Consider the following 11,640-nt stretch of genomic DNA (forward strand, 5'->3'; position numbering starts at 1 on the left):
TTACCTACATTTCACTAAAGAGCCTACAATGTCAGACGAAGAACTAACTTCAACACCACCGGAATTGCGTGAATTAGCTGATATAATGCGGTAAATGATTTGGTGCCATCCAAGTCTAAAAATGAGTACCAAAAGGAGTATGAAAAATTTGAATCTTGGCGCATTGAAAACAAGGTACAAACCCTCACAGAAAATTTTTGCTTGCATACTTCGAAATTCTTAGTAAGACTTACAAAAGTTCTACATTATGGAAGACATACTCGATGCTTCGATTGATGATAAACATCCGACAAAACGTTGACATTTCAAAATTTATGAAGCTTCAAGCATTTTTGAAACGATTATCGGTAGGGTTTGTACCCAAGAAATGGAAGTTGCCGAAATGTTGTCAAACAGTGGTGGACCTCCATCAGTTAGACAGTCTACCTTTACTGCTCTTCCAGCAACAGCTTCTAGTTCCAATGCTGGTTTTATACAGCCTGAATTAAGTAACCCGGAAAATACTAATGTGTCGGAGCAAAATCTGCCCGGCATTTCAGTCAATGCAGGAGTAAATTCGACCGTTACAATTACTATTTAGAATAATTACAACACCTCTTCATAATGTATAATTTTGTACAGTTAAGCAAGTGTTTAGTTTAGTATACTTTCTGTTTTATTCTGATTCCGCATTACTTATGTATTACTGACAACTGAGCGCAGTCACTCGATCAATCGTATTGACGTAGGTTGCTAAAGCTAGCACGGCTTTCTGATATCATACTGTAAACAAAATGGGCTCCCGAAATCTCAAACTGCATACGAAGTGTAACGCAATTTGGCTTCAGTCAGTTAGTAGAGGAAATTCCGCTTCAATCTTGACAAAAACTCCTTATGTGAATGATGTAGCTTTCGATGTGGATCTTTCACCAAAGTTATCCGATTATAGTAACTGAAATAATTTAGCCGTGAAGAATTGTTTGCACCTAACAATTGGAGTTATTTTACCCAACTTACAGCTTACCTTACGATATCAAAAATGTGTTCATTTTAATAAAAATGGTTTCCTTTACAGTATATTTCGAGGTCTTCATTTTATGATAATTACTTTGCCCTTGCAATCAGTTCATACCTACAAGTAGGGTTAGTCAAGTATCAACAACATATTTATGACAACGAAACCATACGGCTCACCGTAACATATGTATATTAACATGGACATTATCGATATTGTTAATTACATTACGTATCTTTACGTAATTTAGAAATGATGGATGTTCATGGCACATAATTTCAGCTTCCGTCATCGATAAGCCGACTGTCAAACTTATTAATGCAAACTGTCGAAAAAAAAAGTCACTAAAAATCGTTTAAGAATAGAGTTCAGACTAACACTAAAATACGTGCTACAATGACGTATTCTAACACCGAAACAGAGAAAATCGTATTTTACCAGACTGAAAATTTTTACCAGACTGGAAATTTTGCCTAGCAACCGCACCTGACATCCATCTAAACATATGCATTGATATTTGTCAAACTACTGTCAGATCAAACAAATCAAGTGATCGACTTTTGCTTTTATTTTAATGTGTACCTACAACATTCTAATCAAAATGGTATTTTAATAGAAATAGAGCAGTATGAAATAAAATGTTTTACATTATTTGTATGTTAAATCAGTTAACGTTACTCGTTTCGAAATTCCTGCCTCAGCTACGCTTCGGCAGTAAACATCTCACTCGTTAACGTAAACCTTGATTTACCATACTCATATGTAAATAACTATTTATTCCTAAGCGTCACTCCCTAAATCTGTACAGACAGTTTGTCTACTCCTTTCCTTTCAAAAACGATTCATATAAATCGATGACCTGTTTAGGGGGTTGCAGAAGACCACGCCGTCTGTTTATTGCTTGGAGTCGAATTTCATTGTATTTTCCCGTCCATACCATTTGCAATTCCTACTGTAATCTACTTTTTCCCCAATAAACAAATAAAAAATGAACTCTTTAAACGTAAATTCGCAAACATCAATATTGTAAACCTTTTTACGCTTTTTTTATTTATAGCTTTCGGGGAGCGAAGTGAAAAGATAACTTGTTGCGAAAGAGGCGCTCGTACATTATGATAAAAAGTGATTTATCATTGGCTTTACTAAGTAGTACAATCGCCATTGGTGAACAACTATAGCAATTCTTAATTCCTAGCAATTGCGCTGGCATATCTACCAATTTATTCTTGTCCCACTAAATGAATTACATACCATCTTACTTGCAAGATTGTCTGAATTAGATCATTCGTTGCAGGCAAATTTCTTGGCTTCCTCCGAGGATTTGCTTGGCAATACGCCAAATTTCTGCGATGCCAAATCAATGTTTTTAATGCGAGTCCAATTTATTCCTGCAATTTCTGCACGATGATTGTCAAGTGCTACTTCGACTCCTACGGCACCTACTTATTTATACCAATTCATGTCAGCCCTTATATAAATTGTATGGAATGATGTGATAACGTGTATAACCGATATTTCACTGGCGCCCTTAATAATGTACCTAAACTTAAAGCTTTAACGCGCAGTCATTTGCTAAATGTGTAAATATTCGAAACAGTTGGGCAATGGGCAATTATGGGATCGTGCCAAGGCGACTAAGTTGCGTACGAGCTCTGGTGTAACACTAACAGCCCTATAATGCGGGTGATATTTAGGGTAAGTGATGAGTGGCCATGTTGTTGGTGTTGTTGTTGACAATATTGATAGATATTGCTGTGGCCCCACGTTGGGCGCCAAATAAAAAATGCTGTGTACAGTGTAAACCGGTCCGTAGGCCAAAAAGAGCGTGCACAACACCTAACAAACCCTAGCTAGCTCAAACCCTCATATTCCTCGGAACAAAACTACTCCCCAGCACAGAGGAGGAATTCGACTCTTTTCTCAGATAGTGGGTTAGACCAAATACCTTAAATTCCAAATCAATCTAAAAAATTTTGATTAAATAAAATGGACCTTGGACAAGTATTCAAAGAAAACAGTAAATTAAAGGAAATGAAATCGTTCGAAAGACAAACACAGAAATTAATGTGAGAATTACAAATTTCAGTTTTAATGGTTACACAATAAAACAAAACAACAAGGAAAACAAACAATTATTACAAAGAAAAAAACTACAATTAAAACCTAATCTTACTTACATTCGGTACATGTCCAAACTGCTAATCCCAATACGTTACACACAAACAACAAAATTCAAATTTACACAAAACAACACTCAAGTCGGCGCCGACACACCTAGTGACGCACTTTTCTGAAGGTCTAAACTTCCAAAAACTGCCGCAAACTCGGCTTGTTACTCTGTAAAACGGAAACTCCACAAACTTCCAAAACTGCTGACCTTATAGCTAGCGCCACCCCCCAATAGTGCGGGGGAGACTTTTTCCTAGCACCACCATTTTGTTTTTTCGGGTAAAATTTTGACGTTTTGTGTTCTGCTGACCTAGCGCCAGCTAGCGCCACAATCTTAGAGCTTCCATCACCCTCCGATAGTGTGGGGGGGGGGGCACCACCATTATGTCTTTTCGGGTAAAAATTTTATGTATTCTGTTTTGTAGACCTAGCGCTCAAGATAACCTAGCGCAATTATAGATTTTGCAAAGAGCCTTTAACTTTTGGGGGTGTTTTCGATGACTACCAACAGCAAGCGCTGCGCTGTGTTCTTTAAACGTAGCGCCAGCTAGCGCCACAAAATGCAGACCTGGCGCCCAATCCCCAACATTTTTGCTATTTTGTGTTTTGCTGACATATCTCCCAGATAAAGTCAAAATCTTAGGAGTTGGCGCCACGCCCAAGCAGTCTGGGACAGTTTTTCCTAGCTTTATGACTTGGCGCCACTGAAATATTTTGGATTCATTTTCGAGTAAAACGAGTGGTGCAGTAGCTGAATCTGCGGCAAGTATAAAAATAAGGAAATACAGTTCAATTATAGAACAGAACCACATTTTTATACCTTTCGCAGTAGAGACATTGGAACCTGGGAAAACGCATTACCAATATTACTGGGGAACCCCGAGCTACCACTTACTTACGACAAATTTAAGTATTGCCATACAACGTGCAGATAACGCGACCAGTCAGTGTAATGGGGACTACGATCCCCGTGAAAGAAAATTATCATTTATTATGAATTTTTAATTTTAAAATTTCCATAGGTATTACTGTTTCTTGTGAAATTTTTCCGTTTTGTGCTCTACTCACTACACAATTCTTTTTGTAAATCACAGTATTAATTTCACTACCACAATATTGCGAGCTAAATCGTTTAGAACACACCGCAGTGCAAAATTTGAAAATGTCAACGAACGTACCTACTCATAACCAGAGCTGGGCAGTATTCGATTTTGTAAATACTTTTTAGTATTCAAATACTTTGTAATTAAATACTTTTATGGAAGCAGTATTTGTATTTGACTTTTATCTAGTACTATTTTAAATTTGAGTGACAAGTATTCGAATACTTTTTATAGTATTCGAATATCTTTGGTAGTATTAGAATATTTTTGAAAGTATTCGCATCAATCAGCATATTTATTTGTTAATTCTGCTAAAAAACAAAGAAGCAGATTCTTATATACTTATGTGTAATGTGCAAATAATAACCATAAGGCATATGTATTTTATATGATTAATACACTCCATTAATATACGACCAATCAGCTTGGTGATTGTTTCAAATACTAACCAATCAGATGATTTTTTATCTGATTAAACGCCACGTAGCTTTTTAACAGCGATAAAAATGCGTGTAGGAATGCGTAAAATATGTAGTGGTTGTAAAATTTACTGTCTTTTATTAATCTCCCTAAAATACACTCGATCTTGGTTTTAAGTCAGGATAATTTTATTTTTAATTCACTCAAATTTTGTTGCCTCCTGGAAAAAAACTCTCGAAAAGGATAATATTAATAAAATCGCTCCAGCCAAAACTGTCGCGATTTTATCACACTTTTGGTCTCGAGTTCTTTCGGTGGCAACAAAACTTTCGTGTAAGAATAAGATTATCCGATTAAAAATCAAGCTCTTGTATATTTGCTCCCGATAAATTATATACCTATTTACGTCGCGTCGCCTACTATCTAAAGGTGTTGTTTTTAACAATACAGATATACCAAACTTTACACAATTGACGCGCCTGTAAACCCTTGATGTGACAAATAATTTACAACTTTTGCGCATTCATAAAGGATTTAAGTAAGTTTGTACCTGCATACCTCACCGTCTGTTTACTTTGAAATGAAGGGATGTTCATATTTACAATCTTGCTACTTTACATACAAATTTTAGTATTTTTATTGGAACTTTTGTACTTTAAACAGAACGATCAATCCAAAAAGTAAAGGATTTAAAATTAAAATAATTTGTTTATTATTTCCGATCCTAAGAGGGACAGATTTGCACATTCGGGTTTAAAAATGGTAAAGAGTTTGACCATCCCAGATGCGGTGTCTGTCCGTCTGTCCGTTACCACAATATCCCGATAACGAATGGATCGATTACGATGAAATGTTGTAGTTGGATTCTTTATCAAATTTGTAGATCGAAGTTCGTGAATTGGCAAAATTTTTACGTTTGGTGCTCTGCTGACCTAGCGCCGGCTAGCGCCACTAATTTTAGAGCTAGTTTTATAATTTTGCGGTGTCTGTCCGTCTGTCCGTTAGCACGATATCTCGATAACGAATTGACCGATTACGATGGAATGGATGGATTCTTTATCAAATTTGTAGATCGGAGTTGGTGAATTGGCAATATAGCCCAAAAAATAAGGAAGGCCCTTTTGACATCTGCGTGAGTTTTGAACCGAATTGCATGAAATTCAATATGCGTATAGCTTTAGCTATATAACACGCAATTCCAAAAGTTGAGCCTAATCTATCAACAGTCACAGTGCCCTTTTCGCATCGACGTGTAAATAAATATAGAAAACGAGCTCCTGGATATGGCTACAGCATGTGCAAAACCAAATTTTGAATTTGGTGGTAGTTTTGCTTTTATTTAAAGTGTATATGTATGAAATTTCATTTAATTGCTTCCATAAATAAGAAAATTGGCACCGCACATCATGCACAAAACCAAATTTTGAAACTGGCGTTAAATTTGCTTTTATTCCAAGTTGCTATGTATCAAATTTCTTTTAAATGCTTCCATAAATAAGAAAGTTTTCAATCCGGTTTGTAAATGGTCGAGATGCGAAAAGGGCACTGTGAATGTTGATCGATTAGGCTCAACTTTTGGAATTGCGTTTTATATGGCTAAAGCTATACGCATATTGAATTTCATGCAATTCGGTTCATAAACTCACAGAGATGTCAAAAGGGCCTTCCTTATTTTTTGGGCTATATTGCCAATTCACCAACTCCGATCTACAAATTTGATAAAGAATCCATCCATTCCATCGTAATCGGTCAATTCGTTATCGAGATATCGTGCTAACGGACAGACGGACAGACACCGCAAAATTATAAAACTAGCTCTAAAATTAGTGGCGCTAGCCGTAGGTCAGCAGAGCACCAAACGTAAAAATTTTACCCGAAAAGACAAAATGGTGGTGCTAGGAAAAATTGCCCCCCACCCTATTGGGGGGTGGCGCTAGCTCTAAAATTTGTGGCGCTAGCTGGCGCTAGGTCTGACGAACACAGCGCTTGCTTTTGGAAGTGATCGGACGCAATGGTGGTGCTAGCGTTAACATAGCACCCCCCGAAAGTCAAGGGCTTTTCTGCAAAATCTATAATGGCGCTAGCTGAACTCAAAGTGGCGCTAGCTGGCGCTAGCCATAGAGATTCTAGCGCAATCTGTCTTTAGTCAGAAATTTGAAATGGTGGTGCTAAGTTAACGTAGCCTTCTTTATCCACCGAACTCAACCTTTTTCGCTTCCCTGTCTTCAGTTCAGTTTCCATCGCCATCGTAGATATAATAATATGCATACTAGGCCACAACTTGCGGCGTACTGGCCATATATTGTAAATTGTGTCAATACACCACTCACACGTGAAAATACTCGTTGACGGCGCGGCGCCTCAATATATTGACGGGCCAAGGTAGGCTTAACAGTGAGGCCAGAACGAAGAACCCGAAGTTCAATAATCACATCCAGGGCAGAATTATCAATGCAATAGAAAACGTTGCAGAGCTAATCCGTAAATTTTGTATAGAAATCAGCACAGTAACAATGAAAGAATAAAATAATGTAACAAGAGGTATCAGTAGTCAGTAGAAGCATTTGGCAAATTGCTTCAATTTATAGACTGTCATTTCGTATAGCAGTATTTTCGGAATTTAATGGTTATAATTCACATCAAATTTATAATTAATTACCTATTTCCTATAGTAAACACTCTCCCCCTGTAAATGGTAGTAGAGACACGCAAAACTAGTATTAATTTGTCTACTTAGTAAAAATTCATGTCACATTAAAACAAATAGTATTCCAACTCTCTTTAGAACTTCAACGGATGTTTGTTTATGCGAAACGAATAAAACGGTTTAATGTACGTTTGCTATTTACGTAAAGTTTTATGGGATATAAAAGTGTTATTTCTGACGGACGTTACGTTGTTACAATTTGAAACATTCGTCATTGCGTATGCAGCAGACTATCATGTTGCTATTTCTCGAGCTATTTCTGAATCATCTTCCTTTTGTGATATTCTAATTTATTAATTAGTGCTAATATCGGTATTATTGTGTAAATTGTAATCTAACCAACTATATAACACATTATTTAACAAACTAGCAAAATCAAAATCGATAGCAGATACTATGCCTACTATGTAACAGACAGTGTTATTCATTGAGAAGCTGAGTGAGGGTTTGTTTTGTTTATCAGATCCATATTCACTAATGTCGTTCATGCTAGGTACCTACCTACTACTGTGGGTAGGTGTTAAGTGCTTATACGTTTAACTCCGTTATTGACAGCCATGAACGTAATTTATCTAATTACAAGAGGCCCAATGGATCGATTGAGGCATTTAAGATGGCACGAAAAGATAACTAAGTTATTCTCGAATAAATTGTCATCTTCGAAAATTTAAGCGCGGAAATTGGACTAAATTCTACACCATCCGGTCTCAATCGAAAGTGGATACATTCTAGATTTTTGTTTTTACATAGAGAAGTATTCGAACTATAAAAAATATATACTACTTTAATATGCATTTGACAAAGTTGATCTTGAAGTTTCCTTGGCAAATAACCTTCGATTCGACACCACTAAATTATAAAGAAATACAGAGATCACTAACTAGATTAGATAACACAAAAAAAACTACAAACGAAACTATACTATGCTTTCTATTCGCAATTCAGACTAGAGACGCTGGTGTAATTTACAAATGGCGAGTTTAGGTGGGAGCGGTTTGTGAACATAGTTATTCTAGCAGGTTATTAAGTGAAATTATACAAATTTTAAAGTCGATTGAGTTTATCCTGCCGTTTTTGGGACTGTCTTGAATTAACTTGACTACGCAATTAAATATAAGTATCTGCAAATAAAGATCGAAATTTATGATCCAATTGCTAACACACTCATACAACTTTACAACAAGTCGCCGACATTCCTTTACGTCGATGACGCATGACGCATTAAATCAGCTTTAGTAGCAGAATTACACTGACCTCACATTAAACAATAGGTATTTTTCAATGTGTCATGCTTTAATAAATGACGTTTTAATTTTTCCTTGCTATTCTGGCAGTACGCACGTAAGATCGTTGAATGTGGCATGTTTTAAGATATTCCGCTTTAAAACTTACGCTAATCTTGAGTAGCTAAATTACACTGATCACAAATCAAATTTTGAAGATTGTGTTTTAATAGGTGACGCATAAGGAGCAAACGTGGGCAATTGCCCACAGCGGCAAAATTGTAAGGGCGGCATATTTGGAGGAAAACAGAAAACTTAAAATGCGTTCAAATTTATTAGGTAAACGGTGAATCGGTAAATGAAATGAAGCAAAAATAAAATCTGTTAGTACATTCATTGCATTGCAAATATAGCCAATGAATGCCTTACTTTTTTTATTCAAAGGGAGCGTTTGCGCTGTAATAATGGTGATATAGTGATATGTCAAGGGCGGCAAAAAATGTTTGCCCACAGCGGCAGAAACCCTAAATCCGGCACTGGCGTTAGACATTGATTCTTTAAATTATCCTTATTGTTGGTTAAGTAATTGCACTGTTTACAATTAAACACTTGAGAAATATGCGTTCGGTTAGACGATGATTTCTTATTAATTATCCTATTGTTGGTTTCATAATTGCACTGGTCACATTTAAAATTTCGGAAAGTACCGTGATAAAATGAGACGTTTTAAACTATCCTTGCTCTTGAAGTTGTAATTACATTTATTGCAAATGAAATGTTTGCAAATGTATTTACTTTTACAACCGTAAACACTACAATATTGATTACGGTTGACCATTATTGTAAATAAACAAAATGGCGGTCTTCTCCCACCTGTATTAATTACGATGTGCTGCTGCCAGAAGTCTATCTGAATTGCCAATATGGCAGTTGCAAAAAACCTCTGAAAAGCATACCGAATCCGATGGGGTGCAGTGGTTGCGTTGGCCGACTGCTGTTTGGGGAGGTTATGAGTTGCTGATTCTAAAATTAATAAAAGTAATTGAGCAATAATTAGGATATTCGAATCCCGCTGCCGCGACTGCTCTGTCTGAGGTTTTGCCAGCGAGTTTTCCTGTGACGTATATACGTAGTTTCGCATTATGTTGATATCTACGAGGCGAATGCTGGAGCAGTACTCTTCCCCCTCTTCGATTCCTTCTGTTCCAATCCCTAACTTTACCTACCTAAACTTGCATTCCCGTTCTATGGCTGAAGTGGGTCCGAAACGGAAACCATGAGTAGCCCGCCTCCGCGCATCCTATGTAAAAAAATTCGCTGAATCCGAAAATCATACTCCCTCTGGCCGGAAACGCCTGGAAGATACTGTTATAAACAAAAAACGAAGAAAAAATGGGAGAATGTTCTGTTTTTTCACATTTGACTTCGAATATCTCGTTAACTATTGCTTGGAGGGAAAAAATGAATAGAAATGAACTTGTTTAGAATAAAATTGTCTATAAGATCTCATTTTCAACTGTTATTGTTATTTATGGAAAAGTATAAAAAAGTAATCTTGAAAATTAACACTAATTAATTACTAAGTAAAATTCATCCGATCTTTTTGAAAATCCGTATTTAGTAACTAACAAAACAATATGACAAACCAGATTACCGTCGATTTCATACTCATTGAATAATTAAATAAACAAGTAAAAAAAGGGATCCTTTGTCTTTCAAACTGGGGGATTTCAAAAGCGTTCCCAATTTTTTAATACATAGTGGAACCGTAAAACAATCTTTTCCAATAATTATTGTCCCGATCATTTTTACAAATCAACGGACTGTGGAATTTTTTTATTTAACTAACAAATCGAATAGCTTCCGAGATTTAACAAAAAAAGTAACTCTATAATCGGCCCTTGGCACTCGGATTAATAAAAATCATTCATTTTGGTGAGATAGAAGCATGAAAAAAATTCACGCTGTAAAGAATCGATCGGTGCGACCCGATTTGCAAAATCATTTTTGGTTGTTTCGAGAACTGGCTCAAAGTCAAAAGCCGATTTCGATTTCGTGAACTATTAATCGGATTTGGACGTATTTTTTTTAATGTACGGTTTTCCGAGAGCTTTACATTCGCCTATTATAGAGTTAAATTTTTTTTGTTATATTTTGGGAGTTATTCCATTTGTTAACTAAGAAAATTCTTCGGATTTTGAAAAAAAAATTGCACAGTCCGTCGATTTGCAGGAATCATCGGGACAATTATTATTGGAAAAGATTGTTTTTTATTTAGTAATATAAAAGTGTTAATTTTAGAGATTACTGTTTTTACATTTTTTCCTAAAAAACAATAACAGTTGAAAATGAGGGTTCCGGACCAACTGTATCTCATAGAAAATTTTATTCTAAACAAGTTCATTTCTATTCATTTTTTCCCTCAGAGGAATAGTTAACGTGATATTCGAAGTCAAATGTGAAAAACACGACATTTTCCCATTTTTTCTTCGTTTTTTTGTTTATAACAATATGTTCCAGGCGTTTCCAGCCAGAGGGACTATGATTTTCCGATTCAGCGGATTTTTCTACATAGAATACGCTTCGTTTCCTTCAGTTCCAGTTTATACTACTTTTAGAGCTAATTTGACTGGACTATGATAAATTTAAAATTATCACCTTTTTATTGTGTTCATGTCGATAATCGGTTTGATTGAATGGCAATGGAATTGCTTTTGGCTCTATAAATAGAAAGAAGGTATACCGGTTATACATAAAATAAAACTCTAGGTACTTACTTACCTAAACTATCGAGTACATTGAGAATGCCAAACACCATTAACGAATAATTTTAATTATTGCTTCTTCCGTTTATTTATTAAAAAAAATTTATAAGTACGTGTAGGTATAACTATCTAAAGAATTCAACGTTTAAAATGTAAAACTGTCCATATCAGTTTCATCCCATCATCCACGAAAACGCTTAAGCGATCCATTTCGAAGTGAAGCAAGCCAAACTTTATTATTTTTTTGCGCGATCGGTCA

The 11,640-nt window shown here is 35.9% G+C and overlaps 1 long non-coding RNA gene across 1 annotated transcript; it reads right to left on the reverse strand.

Annotated features, from left to right (window-relative positions):
* Positions 1-592: 592 nt before the first annotated feature.
* Positions 593-1,276, reverse strand: LOC116162600. Its single transcript, XR_004143559.1, has 2 exons — positions 1,004-1,276; positions 593-931 (listed from the first exon to the last, which is right to left on the reverse strand). It is a non-coding gene; the product is annotated as an uncharacterized LOC116162600 (long non-coding RNA).
* Between the last annotated feature and the right edge of the window lie 10,364 nt (positions 1,277-11,640).

This window comes from Photinus pyralis, unplaced genomic scaffold (genome assembly GCF_008802855.1).
Source record: "Photinus pyralis isolate 1611_PpyrPB1 unplaced genomic scaffold, Ppyr1.3 Ppyr1.4_LG2, whole genome shotgun sequence".
NCBI classification, from domain to species: Eukaryota; Metazoa; Arthropoda; class Insecta; order Coleoptera; family Lampyridae; genus Photinus; species Photinus pyralis.